General features: G+C 43.3%; 1 protein-coding gene across 2 annotated transcripts in view; it reads left to right on the forward strand.

Annotated features, from left to right (window-relative positions):
* GATB (glutamyl-tRNA amidotransferase subunit B) overlaps positions 1–15,937 on the forward strand; it is a 187,374-nt gene that overhangs the window by 125,370 nt on the left and 46,067 nt on the right. The gene's annotated exons all lie outside the window — the stretch shown is intronic.

Genomic DNA, 15,937 nt, shown 5'->3' on the forward strand with positions numbered 1-15,937 from the left:
ATGTGACTTTTACCAGCACCTAGACACCTCAATCATTTTTGCAAGAACTGACATGAAAGGGGTTGGCCACCTTTGAAGGGGGGTTTGGCACTCAAACCTGCAAGGGCAAGCATACTTAGCTGTGCCTGGTCCTGGCTCTTTTGCTCCCTGGCCTCCGCTGTCTTGCTTAGATCCCCGCTGTCATTGTGCATTTTGTCACCACTGCAGCGGTGACCTGCCCTCCTTGTGTCCCATGACCAATTCACATGATGCAAGAGGAGCCTGTCACCACTGCGGCCAGCGATTGGCTGCAGCAGTATCAAAGCACATGTTGACAGTGTTGGACCCAGCTGAGGCTGGGGAGCAAAGTAGCCCACACCCAGTGCCAGGGGTCAGGTCAATATGCTTTCCTTTGCAGGTCTGCTCAGCAGGTGGGGTGCCAACCCCTTTAAGCATCAAGAAAAATGTAAAACTGATCTTACAATGCATTTAAAAATGCAGAGGAAATTGCTATTGTCAGTCAACCGTAGGCTTGCTCTGGGGATTTGTATTATGGAGAGTTTCCCCTCTATATGTCGGTAGAAAGAGAAAACTGTTGTACTGTATTATAGGAGATCAGCTAAGCTGTTAGGTGAGGTCTGAAAGGCTTGCAGTGACAATCAGCTAAATTGTGGACTCTTTAAGCGTCAATAAAAATTAAAACCGATCTTACAGTACATTTAAAAATGCAGATGAAATTGAATTGTCATACAGGCTGAAACTCGATATCATTAAAGATATGTACAGCAATATATTTCAAAGTTATACAACTGTGCACACCATTTGTGCTGCAGCTCATTTAGTATTTTTACCTGCACAGAATCATTCATGTCCAGATGCTGAGCAGTAATGCTACTCAACCCCCACTAATCATGGGTAGCACATTGAGGCTATCCTATGAGAGATTTAATTTCCATTTCACACAGCCAATGCTGTGTGAATCAGTCAGTGCAGTGGTAGCTAGGAACAGAGTAAAGCGATCCCTCAAGTTACAACGCCCTCAGGATGCAACATTTTCAATATACATGATCTTTCCTGGGCCATCGTAAGTGGAAACTAAACTCGACATACAATGCCTCAGATTCAATCAATCAACACGGCCATTTCACTGGTAAAACACTTATATTGGTTGTCTAGTAGCTCCTCTGTGGTACTAAATGTTCTTTACTGCCTCCTGACACTGCCAGGATGAGCTGCTCCTTTGGACATTGTCAGAACTATTAGATATAAAGAGTCCATAGTATAAGGCCTGTATAGATATATGGAAATGAACATTAGGAGAAGCCATCTTCTCTGGTTTTGTCAAAAGGGTAATATGAGTTCAAACCCTTTGGACTTAGAATCCCTAACTCTGAGGGAAAGGATTTGTGCAGAAATGTTTGTATAAGTATTCTCTTGAGAGAAGGGGGTTTAACACATATCATACAAGTCTTTATGCCTTTATAGAGACGTATCCTAAAATGTTGTCTGTAGATAGGCAACCAAATGGAGGGAATGTGATGAGTTTTGGTTATTCCCAGTGAATAGAAGGATATCATTTTATTATTCATTGTAATGTTTATATTAATCATTATATGAATGGATTTGGGTTTTTATATGATATGCCTTAAAATTGTATGTTTTAAATAACTAGAGGTGTGGTAATTGCATTATATTTATGTGTTAGGATTGGGGTGAAAATTGTAATTTAGTGTTAGGTCAGAGACGGGGGTAATTAATTAGTAAGTTTTTCGGAGAGTCTCTTGAAGTGGAATTGTAAACACAAGTGTTCAAGAGCAAACAATGGATTTTCACAGAGACAATAAGGACAAGTGTTATACGACTTTGTTTTTCTCCTTATAATTGAAAAAAGCCTTAGTCATGTCTGGGAGTGTATACTTAAGATGTCTGTGGGAATAGAGGTATAAATCCCTATTACACATTTATGTTTGCATTCTATTGTTTTAGAAATTCTGTCTAAAATCTTGGTGAAAGATTATCCCTATTGACTCAATTATTAGGGGAACAGATAGAGAAATCTGTCACAAAGACCGTGATCGCCGAACAGTGTGCTGTCTTCCTGGCGCTAGAGTTCGACACATCGCGGATCGGGTTGACAGATTACTGGGAGGGGCTGGAGAAGATCCAGCGGTCATGGTCCATATCGGAACCAATGACAAAGTTAGGGGTAGGTGGAGAGTCCTTAAAAATGATTTCAGGGATTTAGGTCAAAAGCTGAGGGCAAGGACCTCAAAGGTAGTATTTTCCGAAATACTACCTGTACCACGGGCCACACAAGAGAGGCAGCGGGAGATTAGGGAAATTAACAAGTGGCTCAAGAACTGGTGTAGGAAGGAGGGGTTTGGGTTCCTGGAGAACTGGGCCGACTTCTCTATCGGCTACAGGCTCTATCGTAGGGACGGGCTGCACCTCAATGGGGAAGGGGCAGCTGTGTTGGGGAAGAAGATGGCTAGAAGGTTGGAGGAGTGTTTAAACTAGGGACTGGGGGGGAGGGTAATTATGTTGTAGAATGGGAAGATAGTGTAGCTAGAGACCAGGGGCAAGGTAGTGAGACTGGGGGAGGAACGGAAGGAGGGACTAGAACAGTTCAGAAGGAAAGGTGTAGAGTAAAAAATATACATAAACCTCTCAAATGTATGTATACTAATGCCAGAAGCCTGACTAATAAAACTGGTGAACTGGAATTAGTGATGTGTGAGGAGGACTATGACATAGTGGGAATAACTGAGACATGGCTGGATGATAGCTATGACTGGGCAGTTAATGTACAGGGTTACAGCCTGTTTAGAAAGGATCGTCAAAACCGGAGAGGGGGAGGGGTCTGCCTTTATGTAAAGTCCTGTCTAAAGCCCACACTCCGGGAAGATATAAGTGAGGGACATGAACATCTGGAGTCACTGTGGGTAGAGATACATGGCGCTAAAAACAATAATAAATTACTAATAGGAGTTTACTATAAACCACCTAATATACCAGAGTCCACAGAAAATCTACTACTAAACGAGATAGACGAGGCGGCAAATCATAATGAGGTGGTTATTATGGGGGACTTCAACTACCCAGATATAGACTGGGAAACTGAAACTTGTATATCTCATAAAGGAAACAGGTTCTTGGCAATAACCAAAGACAATTACCTCTCCCAACTGGTTCAGGACCCGACTAGAGGGACGGCCATACTGGACTTAGTATTAACCAATAGGCCCGACAGAACAACAGACGTGCAGGTTGGGGGACACCTGGGAAATAGTGACCATAAAGTAATAACCTTCCAATTATCATTCAAAAGAGCGTTTCTACAGGGAGGAACAAAAATACCAAACTTCAAAAAAGCTAAATTTAGCCAACTAAGAGAGGCCATAGGCCTAACTAACTGAGACAAAGTCCTCAAAAATAAAAATACAGCCACAAAATGGGATATCTTTAAAAACATCCTAAAATCTCATTGTGAGAGGTACATATCGTATGGTAATAAAAGGTTAAGGAACAAAAAGAAACCAATGTGGATAAATAGAACTGTAAAGAAAGCAATAAATGACAAAAAGAAAGCATATAATTCACTGAAACAGGAGGGGAGCACGGAAGCACTGAAAAACTATAAGGAAAAAAATAGAACATGTAAAAAACAAATAAAAGCGGCCAAACTAGAGACCGAGAGATTAATTGCCAAAGAGAGTAAAACTAACCCTAAAATGTTCTTCAATTATATAAATGTTAAAAAGTATAAATCTGAAGGTGTCGGCCCTTTAAAGAGTAATGAGGGGGAAGTCGCAGAAAGCAAAGCTGTTAAATATTTTTTTCTCCAATGTATTCACTGAGGAAAATAAATTGTCAGATGACATGCAGAATGCAAAAATAAATCCCCCATTAAAAGTGTCCTGTCTGACCCAGGAAGAAGTACATCAGCGACTTAAAAAGATTAAAATGGACAAATCGCCAGGACCGGATGACATACACCCCCGTATCCTAAAGGAATTAAGTAATGTCATAGCCAGACCCTTATTTCTGATATTTGCAGACTCTATACTGACAGGGAATGTCCCACAGGATTGGCGCATGGCAAATGTGGTGCCAATATTCAAAAAGGGGCCAAAAACAGAGCCTGGAAACTATAGGCCGGTAAGTTTAACATCTGTTGTGGGTAAACTGTTTGAAGGTTTTCTGAGAGATGCTATATTAGAGCATCTCAACGGAAATAAGCAAATAACGCCATATCAGCATGGCTTTGTGAGGGATCGGTCATGTCAGACTAATTTAATCAGTTTCTATGAGGAGGTAAGTTCTAAACTTGACAGCGGCGAATCAATGGATGTCGTATATCTGGACTTCTCCAAAGCATTTGACACTGTACCACATAAAAGGTTAGTATATAAAATGAGAATGCTGGGACTGGGAGAAAACGTCTGTAAGTGGGTAAGTAACTGGCTCAGTGATAGAAAACAGAGGGTGGTTATTAACGGTACACACTCAGATTGGGTCACTGTCACTAGTGGGGTACCTCAGGGGTCAGTATTGGGCCCTATTCTCTTCAATATATTTATTAATGATCTTGTAGAAGGCTTGCATAGTAAAGTATCAATTTTCGCAGATGACACTAAACTGTGTAAAGTAATTTATACTGATGAGGACAGTATACTACTACAGAGGGATCTGGATAGATTGGAGGCTTGGGCAGATAAGTGGCAGATGAGGTTTAACACTGATAAATGTAAAGTTATGCACATGGGAAGGAAAAATGCAAGTCACCCGTACATACTAAATGGTAAAACACTCGGTAACACTGACATGGAAAAGGATCTAGGAATTTTTATAAACAGCAAACTAAGCTGCAAAAACCAGTGTCAGGCAGCTGCTGCCAAGGCCAACAAGATAATGGGTTGCATCAGAAGGGGCATAGATTCCGGTGATAAGAACATAGTCCTACCACTTTACAAATCGCTAGTCAGACCACACATGGAGTACTGTGTACAGTTCTGGTCTCCTGTAAACAAGGCAGACATAGCAGAGCTGGAGAGGGTCCAGAGGAGGGCATCTAAAGTAATAACTGGAATGGGGCAACTACAGTACCCTGAAAGATTATCAAAATTAGGGTTATTCACTTTAGAAAAAAGACGACTGAGGGGAGATCTAATTAATATGTATAAATATCAGGGGTCAGTACAGAGATCTATCCCATCAGCTATTTATCCCCAGGACTGTGACTGTGACGAGGGGACATCCTCTGCGTCTGGAGGAAAGAAGGTTTGTACACAAACATAGAAAAGGATTCTTTACGGTAAGAGCAGTTGAGACTCTGGAACTCTCTGCCTGAGGAGGTGGTGATGGTGAGTACAATAAAGGAATTCAAGAGGGGCCTGGACGTATTTCTGGAGCTTAATAATATTACAGGCTATAGCTACTAGAGAGGGGTCGTTGATCCAGGGAGTTATTCTGATTGCCTGATTGGAGTCGGGAAGGAATTTTTTATTCCCCTAAAGTGGATAAAATTGGCTTCTACCTCACAGGGTTTTTTTTTTTTTTGCCTTCTTCTGGATCAACTTGCAGGATAACAGGCCGAACTGGATGGACAAATGTCTTTTTTCTGCCTTATGTACTATGTTACATGGATCTCTAGTGCCATCTAATGGTAGAGGAAATTAAGACAGGTGTTGTGAAATAAGTGGGTGGAGTAACTTCACTGATGTCAACTTGACCAATCCCACTTCTAAATGGGATAAAAAAGGCTGCATGAGTGGGGAGAAGGGAGGACTACCACTACCACCTATACAGCCATCCAGGGGGATACACTCATTTCTGGAGAGCCACTTTTTGATCCATTCAGAATCCGATCCACCCATCATTCCATTCTTCAATATATCAAAGAAGGCCACAACAATTCGGTGACAAATAAGACCAGACCAGTCTATATTCCTGAATTTTGACTCTAATCTCATCCAGTCAGATTCTCTGGTATAGAATATATTTCTATACATTAATTTCATATATATATATATATATATATATATATATATTAGGGGTGCACCGAAATGAAAATTCTGGTCCCAAACCGAAACCTAAAATTCAGGATGCCCTTTCGAAACCGAAACTGCCTTTTTGCCCAAATACTTTTAAAATACTTTTTTTAAGTAAAAAAAAAAGGAAAGTGAATTAAAATATAAAGTTAAACAGATACATAGATATTATACACACAATGCCACCCAAAGTGGTTATTTAAAAAAAAACTGTCACTCTCCCCCCCCCCCCTCCCTCCCTTGTCACTCTCCCCCCCCCCCCCTTGTCACTCCCCCCCCCTCCCTCCCTTGTCACTCCCCCCCCTCCCTCCCTTGTCACTCCCCCTCCCTCCCTTGTCACTCTCCCCCCCCTCCCTCCCTTGTCACTCTCCCCCTCCCTCCTTTGTCACTCTCTTCCCCCCCTCCCTCCCTCCCTTGTCACTCTCATTTCCCCCCTCCCTTGTCACTCTTATTCTACCCCCCCTCCCTTGTCACTCTCATTCTACCCCCTCCCTTGTCACTCTCATTCTACCCCCCCTTTCACTCTCATTCTACCCCCTCCCTTGTCACTCTCATTCTACCCCCCCCTTGTCACTCTCATTCTACTCCCCCCCCCTTGTCACTCTCATTTTACACCCCCCCTTGTCACTCTCATTTTACACACCCCCTTGTCACTCTCATTTTACACCACCCCCCTCCCCCTCCCTTGTCACCTCTAGTGTAGCCTGTGTAGCGTGGCCGAGCTCTGTTCGGTCTGCGGTACAGGAGCATTTGTTTCTTGTACCCGGCCGGACTGAAAGGAAGTGCACACTAAGTGAGCACTTCCTGTCAGTCCGGCCGGGTACAGGAAACAAAAGCTCCTGTACCGCGGAACGAACAGAGCTCGGCCACGCTACACTAACAACAGCAGTAGCACAGAGCAGACACAGCAGGCTGCGCAGCACTGAGCCGGAGATTCTTTAGAGCGGCAAGCGTTTAGGAGGCACAGCATGAGGGGCGCCGCCGGCCGGCTGCCCGAACGTATATAACCAACCATATTTTCTGCCGATATGTACCAATATCGGCCGAAATGGATTAGGAATTTCGGTGCACCCCTAATACATATATATATATATATATATATATATATATATATATATATATATATGTATAAACCAAAAAAGAATCACAGCAGCACAAGACCAAAAATTGCGGGTGCAAGTCCTCTCAGCCGCAGGCTCAAACGGCTATAAATGAGTATAGTATCCAAAGAACGAGGCAGCACTCCAGATAAAGTGAAAAAAGTGGATCCATTATTCCCCTCTGTGCAACGTTTCAACCGTCTCGATGCGGTCTTTCTTCTTGCTTGAGAAAGACCGCATCGAGACGGTTGAAACGTTGCACAGAGGGGAATAAAGGATCCACTTTTTTCACTTTATCTGGAGTGCTGCCTGGTTCTTTGGATAATATATATATATATATATATATACATACATATATATATTCAACTATATGTGACTAGAACTAAAACCGTTCTTTGGAGAGGATACAGTAATATGACAAAAATTTATCTCCCCATACTGCAAAAGGTACACTTGATACTGCAGGTACAAGAACCCAATTCAGTATGTATCCTACACACAAAATATAGTGTGTGTGTGTGTGTATATATATATATATATATATATATATATATGTGTGTGTGTATATATAGTACAGACCAAAAGTTTGGACACACCTTCTCATTCAAAGAGTTTTCTTTATTTTCATGACTATGAAAATTGTAGATTCACACTGAAGGCATCAAAACTATGAATTAACACGTGGAATTATATACATAACAAAAAAGTGTGAAACAACTGAAAATATGTCATATTCTAGGTTCTTCAAAGTAGCCACCTTTTGCTTTGATTACTGCTTTGCACACTCTTGGCATTCTCTTGATGAGCTTCAAGAGGTAGTCACCTGAAATGGTCTTCCAACAGTCTTGAAGGAGTTCCCAGAGATGCTTAGCACTTGTTGGCCCTTTTGCCTTCACTCTGCGGTCCTGCTCACCCCAAACCATCTCGATTGGGTTCAGGTCCAGTGACTGTGGAGGCCAGGTCATCTGGCGCAGCACCCCATCAGTCTCCTTCGTGGTCAAATTGCCCTTACACAGCCTGGAGGTGTGTTTGGGGTCATTGTCCTGTTGAAAAATAAATGAAAGTCCAACTAAACGCAAACCGGATGGAATAGCATGCCGCTGCAAGATGCTGTGGTAGCCATGCTGGTTCAGTATGCCTTCAATTTTGAATAAATCCCCAACAGTGTCACCAGCAAAGCACCCCCACACCATCAAACCTCCTCCTCCATGCTTCACAGTGGGAACCAGGCATGTAGAATCCATCCGTTCACCTTTTCTGCGTCGCACAAAGACACGGTGGTTGGAACCAAAGATCTCAAATTTGGACTTATCAGACCAAAGCACAGATTTCCACTGGTCTAATGTCCATTCCTTGTGTTCTTTAGCCCAAACAAGTCTCTTCTGCTTGTTGCCTGTCCTTAGCAGTGGTTTCCTAGATATTCTACCATGAAGGCCTGATTCACACAGTCTCCTCTTAACAGTTGTTCTAGAGATGTGTCAGCTGCTAGAACTCTGTGTTGCATTGACCTGGTCTCTAATCTGAGCTGCTGTTAACCTGAGATTTCTGAGGCTGGTGACTCGGATGAACTTATCCTCCGCAGCAGAGGTGACTCTTGGTCTTCCTTTCCTGGGGCGGTCCGCATGTGAGCCAGTTTCTTTGTAGCGCTTGATGGTTTTTGTGACTGCACTTGGGGACACTCAAAGTTTTCCCAATTTTTCGGACTGACTGACCTTCATTTCTTAAAGTAATGATGGCCACTCGTTTTTCTTTACTTAGCTGCTTTTTTCTTGCCGTAATGCAAATTCTAACAGTCTATTCAGTAGCACTATCAGCTGTGTATCCACCTGACTTCTCCACAACGCAAGTGATGGTCCCAACCCCATTTATAAGGCAAGAAATCCCACTTATTAAACCTGACAGGGCACACCTGTGAAATGAAAATCATTTCAGGTGACTACCTCTTGAAGCTCATCATGAGAATGCCAAGAGTGTGCAAAGCAGTAATCAAAGCAAAAGGTGGTTACTTTGAAGAACCTAGAATATGACATATTTTCAGTTGTTTCACACTTTTTTGTTATGTATAAAATTCCACATGTGTTAATTCATAGTTTTTTTTTGTTTTTTTTATAACATTTTATTGGTATTTTATCAAAGCATGTCGATCCAATAATTTCTCAACCATCTTTCTTGTACAAATGCAGTCATGGATGTACAAAATCCAGATACATTTCCACTGTTATACAAGTGTGGCATATATGCAAGAGTAAAATGCATGCTTCTAACATTTATTATCCCATCCACCCCCCCACCCTCAACTTTTCTCTGGCTGTGTCTCATTGCACCTTCCCTTCTACTGTTCGTGTCATTACTCAATCACTTTCAAATTCAATAAATGTCCCTCTTAGATCCTTATTTAGGTACCACTCTGTATGTCTAAAATTCTTCATAATCTTCTGGATATCCTCTTCTGACAGATTTTTACTAATAAATTGTTTCCACTTGTTTAGGAAGTGTGTCGATGTGCTATTTTTGTGCGATTCTGCCTCTAGTTGGTCCATCAACAAGAAATGTTTCATCTGACCTACAAATTCAGTCATAGACGGAGTTTCTTGTTCTAGCCACTTATTGAGCAAGCACCTCAGCGCTACCAACAGCGTCCCGTCTACCAGTCTTGGTACCCTTAAATGTTCTTCGTACACATGAAAGAGCACCACTTGTGGTTCACAAACTAGATCAATATTCCATGTTCGTTTAATCCACGTGAGCACCTCCATCCAATATGTTTGTGTCTTTTGACATTTCCACACACAATGATCTAAAGTAGCCTTTGGCTCTTTACACTTAGGACACATCACCAGTCTATTAGGGTAGGCACTATTCTGAGGTATATTAAAGGTGTATATGGCCCTGTGGAGTAGCTTAAACTGGGTTTCCCTCCACCTTTCACACGACACCGCCTTGCGCACTCTCAACCATCCATCTACCATCTTGTCCTTCCATTCCGATGTACCTAGGAGCGGCTCCCATTGCTGGAACAACTTGACCTCCGTTCTCTTGTCTTCCCTTTCTCTAATCTCCCTATACACCTCAGCTAGGGACATTTTGCGTTCCTTGTTCTTCAACAAGTTATCAAACTGGTTCAAGGCCCCCTCATTTTTCAAATCTTTCAGCCCATTTTTGCAAAAATGCATTACCTGCAAATAGGGGAGGACCTGGCCTCCAGGGAGAGCATATTTTTCTTGCATCTCGCCGAAGGTCAAATATCTAGTCTCTTTGTCATGTATTATCTGTCGCATGGCTGTTATCCCCTTGTGCCTCCATATTTTAAACAATTTATTGGATCGCCCTGGTTCAAACTCAGGGTGTCCAAGTAACAACATATGCTTAGACGCTAAAAAGGGCAGCCCGTAAATTTTTCTCATCTCTTTCCAGGTTACTACTGTGTCCCTGATCACCACTGAGTTTTTCAAATCTGGATGTAATAATGCCAATCTGGAGTGTAAGAGTCCTCCCAATTCACAGCCTCCAGCTAACTCCTTTTCCAAGACCACATTTGAGTAATGTGCCGTTTGATTGATCCAGTCCCTGCAGTGACGAAATATCCCCGCGAGATTGTACCGCCTGTCTGTTAATTGTACTCCCCCCGCTTTCTGTGCCCGCCATAACGTTTTTATACCAATACGTGCCCTTTTCCCTGACCAAACAAAATCTACGAATGCCCTGTTAAGTGCCATTATATCTTTATGACGCAAAAGAATCGGTATTGTTTGCATCGGGTACAGCAGTTTTGGAAAACTTATCATCTTTATTAGGTGGCATTTCCCCAACAATGATAGGGGTAAACTTTTCCATCTACCTAATTCTTGCTGGATTTTACGGATTAATGGTGTGTAGTTAAGAGCATATAGGGCAGTGATGGTGAACCTTTTTATTTTTCGCAAAGTGCCAACACGGCAATTTAACCTGAATACCAATATAGTACATCTTCCATGTACTTTATCATTTAGCTATAATAGCTTAATAGCCTACATACAATGCGCTGCCTGTGCTGTTCATAGTGCGTCCTGTGCTGATGAATGGCAGGAAAAGTCTAAAGCATATTGGTACGCCATAGACTTTTTCCAAGGTGCGGGTGCCCACAGAGAGGGCTCTGAGTGCCGCCTCTGGCACCCGTGCCATAGGTTCGCCATCACTGATATAGGGAGTGGGGGGACCTGCCTATTTTTATTCCAAGGTATGTAATATATTCCCTTGCCACTTTGACTGGGACCTGGTGTAAGTCCTCTGACTTCCTCTCTACTTGTCCCTTTAGGTATTATAGTTCACATTTAGCAATATTAACTTTAAAACCCGAATATCCCCCAAACTCATCTAGTGCTTTAAAGATTTTTACTAAATCTCTTTGAGGATTAGCTAGGTACATTATTATATCATCCGCGAATAGGGACGTAAAGACTTCTTTTGTTCCTACTGTGATCCCTTCAAAGACCTCTTTCGATTCTAGATATCTCGCCAACAGCTCCAGTGCGATATTAAACAATAACGGCGATAGGGGGCATCCCTGTCTTGTACCTTTTAATAACTGAAAGGGTCTAGACAAAAATCCTGGCAACGCTATCCGCGCCTTAGGGTCAGTATATAGTGCCCTCAGGAATACTCTAAACACTCCCATGATCCCCATTTTATCCAGCACTGCCGTCAGCCAATCCCACCTTACATTATCGAACGCCTTTTCGGCATCAATGGTTAGCAATGCTGGATCCCCCAAGTCAGGCGTCTGGCGATAAGAATAATCTAATATCGTCAGTACCTTTCGTATATTAAATGCGGCCGACCTGCCCTTGACAAATCCAACCTGCGAGAAACCAATCAAGCTTGGTAAAATGTTGGCTAGTCTGTCTGCCAGAATTTTTGACAGAATTTTTAGATCCACGTTTATGAGAGAAATAGGCCGATAAGATGCCGGCAGTGCTGGATCCCGCTCTTGCTTTGGTAACAGTCGAATATTCGCCGTATTGTCCGATAAAGTCGCCTGTTCCCCTTTCAGTATACCATTATATTGTTTCATCAACAACTGAGCAACATCATTCCCTAAAACTTTATAGAATTCTCCAGTGTACCCGTCAGGCCCCGGCGCCTTCCCTGAACTTAAAGACTGTATTGTCCGTAATACCTCTTCCTGTAAGATTTCCCTGTTTAAGTCCTCCAGTTGTTCAACCGATACTCGTGGGAGGGGAACCTTATCTAATAGGGTATTTGTCAATGGCTGTGACAAATCATCTCTGGAGTACAAGTTTTGGTATTATGTTCTAAAAATTTCTAGGACTGATTCCGGGGACGAATGTAGGTGACCCGCCCTATCTTTCAAAGAAGGAATGCACATTTGTTCCCTAGGTCCCCTTGACAGCCTTGCCAAGATTCTCCCGGCTTTATTTCCGTATTTAAAATATATGGATTCCTTCTTAGTACTGTGCATCACTTCCCACCTAGTACACCACAGATCATAATCCTTTTTTGCTAATTGCCAGGCCTGCCTGCGTTCTGCCGTGCCATCAGCCAAAAAGGATGTGTACGCATTACGCAGTACGTCCGTGGACTCATCCACCTTTTGCTTTGCTTTCCTTTTCATAGCACATACATGTGATATTATTCTCCCCCTTAACACCGCTTTAGCGGCATCCCACAACAAAGACGGGCTTTCTAAGTGTCCCTCATTGTCATGCATATATTCCATGAACCAGGCTTTAACAAGCTCTTGGAAGTTTTCGACACTAGCTAGGTATGCTGGGAAACGCCATATGTAGTCTGTACCTCTCTGAACCTTATCATATAATTCCACCTGGACCGGGCTATGATCCGAAATTACCATGTCCAGTATAGTGGTGGATCGAGTTTGGGGAACCAAATCTGAAGAGACCAGAATATAGTCTATTCTAGACCACAAATCATGTGGTGTAGAATAGAACGTATATTCCCTCCCCTCTGGATTTTTTCTCCTCCACACATCTACTAAACCATTTTATGAATCTATCTAAAGTCTTATCACGCGAGCTCTGAGATATTTTTTTTCCCATAAGAAGCTTTCCTATCTTCTCTATAGTCAACCACTGCATTCATATCTCCTCCCACCATCATGCTTCCCGTAAGTTCTCCCCCTACAAACCGACTTAGGGAGTTGAAAAAAGATCCATTCTCTCCGTTTGGACCATAAATATTATATATGCATATCTGTTTGTCCTGACACGATATGGTCACTTTTTGCCACCTCCCTCCAGTATCCACAGTGTGATCTATCACCTGATATTTAAAATTCTTATGAAACAGGATCAGGGTCCCCGCTTTCTGTCCCTGCGCAGGTGACCCCAGAACCATTCCCACCCACATCTTTTTCATACGTGTAAAATCCTCTTCCAATGGATGCGTCTCCTGGAGTAAAACTATATCTGGTTTACATCTCTTCAGATGATGGAGGATCATGTTCCGTTTTGAGGGCGATCGTAACCCTTTAACATTCCAAGAAACAACACGCATTAGGGAACCAGCACATGAAAAAGATGTCGGCGGAAAGCGTGAGAACACAGCCAGAGAATAAACTGACCCACCCCCCTGAACATAAAACTATAAAAACCGTACATTTTATACTTAACTATCCCTCCTCTGCCTATTATACACCTCACTAGTGATGTATGGAACTCCACTTTTTTCCGACATGGTCGGTATAGTCTTACATTGCTATATAAGACAAATACAAATACACCATCAGTGTGCATTTTTGCACAGCGTATCAACTTATCTGAGCCCTGAGTAGTGTTAACCTACCAGGCGCCCTATTGCTTCCTCTGCTCTCTAGAAGAAAAGAAAAACAAGAACATCTTATAACATCAGAACAGTCACCGATCTTCTAGGTTCCACCGGTATGGACGCCACGTGGTCGTCTGGTGGCCTCTGCATATGAAACACCGTCCTCAGTGTCATAAACTCCTCTGCTCCTTTTCTTATCCAGATGTATGTTGCGACCTAATGGCCTTTGATCTGGTAAGTCCAGGTCTAGTTGTCATCGTGCTTCCTCCGATGAAGTAAAAGTAGACACTGAACCATCTGCATGAAAGACTTTCAAAACTGCCGGATATAGTAACGCAAATCGAATACGTTTTTCTAATAACTCTGAGCAAACATTAGAAAACTCTCGCCTCTTCTTCTGCACCTCTGCTGAATAGTCCCCAAAAATTAGTACTTTCTGATTTCCAGCGCCGCTTTTTGGCGCTTGTACATGATCGCCGTCTTGTCTGTAAAGTCTAAATATTTGACTATGACTGGTCGCGGCCTACTCATGAGCGCAGACGGTGCCTTCTGATTGCGCTCCACACCACCATGCAGGTCTGGGCCTATGCGATGTGCTCTCTCTACCTTGCATGTGCCCTCCAGCCCCAAAGCTTTAGGGATTTCATGTTCACAAATACGCACCAGATCTTGAGCCGGGATTGACTCCTGCAGGCCCAGAATGCGCAGGTTGACCGGTTTTCCAGGTCATCTACTTTTACTTTAAGGGCTTTGGTGTCACTCACAGTTTTCTCCAGGAGCGCCTGTAGGTCAGAGCATGATTCCTCCAGCGCATGTATTCTGGCCTCTGCGCTGTCGAGCCTGTTGCCATGTTCGGCTGTGGTTGCCTGCAGGGATTGAAGCGTCTGCCCGACTGTGCTTGCCAATGATTCCTGCAAGTCTGGTAATATTCGGTTCGCAACCTCGATTGCTAACCTGACATAATCCACCTGCGGGTCTCCTCCTTGAGTCTCAGGCTCTCCTTGTGTGAGCCGATCGCACTGCTCACTCAGCTGCTCGGGCGGGAAAGATTCGTCGTCCTCTGCCTCATGTTCCCGCGCTGCGGGCTTTCCCAGCTTCTGGGCTTTTGTCTTATTCCTCGTCCCCATATTCATAATGTAGCGGTCCATATGCCCTCGCCGCACCAGCAGGCACGATGGTCCCGGAGTTTATCCGGTTTGTATGGGGGATTTAGCTCGTGTTTTCCGACTGGCACGGAGCTGAGATTAGCTGCGTCCCTCCATGTCGGCACCGGAACCGGAAGTCCCAATTCATATTTTTGATGCCTTCAGTGTGAATCTACAATTTTCATAGTCATGAAAATAAAGAAAACTCTTTAAATGAGAAGGTGTGTCCAAACTTTTGGTCTGTACTATATATATATATATATATATATATATATATATATATTATATATATATTAGGGCTGCACGATATGGGAATTTTGTGCGATTGCAATTAGGGCCCTAAAAATTGCGATAATGATATGCGATGCGATATTTTAAGGGAATTGTGCTAGAGGTCTATTTGCTTGGATTTTCCCATATGAGCCGCTGACGCGGCTGGGTATGACATGGTTATGGGGGATCTGTGGATGACGCACTGTTATGTGGGGGATCTGTGGCTGACGCACTGTTATGTGGGGGATCTGTGGCTGACGCACTGTTATGTGGGGGATCTGTGGCTGACGCACTGTTATGTGGGGGATCTGTGGCTGACGCACTGTTATGTGGGGGATCTGTGGCTGACGCACTGTTATGTGGGGGATCTGTGGAGGACGCTGTTATGTGGGGGATCTGTGGAGGACGCTGTTATGTGGGGGATCTGTGGAGGACTCTGTTATGTGGGGGATCTGTGGAGGACTCTGTTATGTGGGGGATCTGTGGAGGACGCGGTTATGTGGGGGATCTGTGGAGGACGCGGTTATGTGGGGGATCTGTGGAGGACGCTGTTATGTGGGGGATCTGTGGAGGACGCTGTTATGTGAGGGATCTGTGGAGGACGCTG

The sequence above is a fragment of the Bufo gargarizans genome, chromosome 1, assembly GCF_014858855.1.
Source record: "Bufo gargarizans isolate SCDJY-AF-19 chromosome 1, ASM1485885v1, whole genome shotgun sequence".
NCBI lineage: Eukaryota > Metazoa > Chordata > Amphibia > Anura > Bufonidae > Bufo > Bufo gargarizans.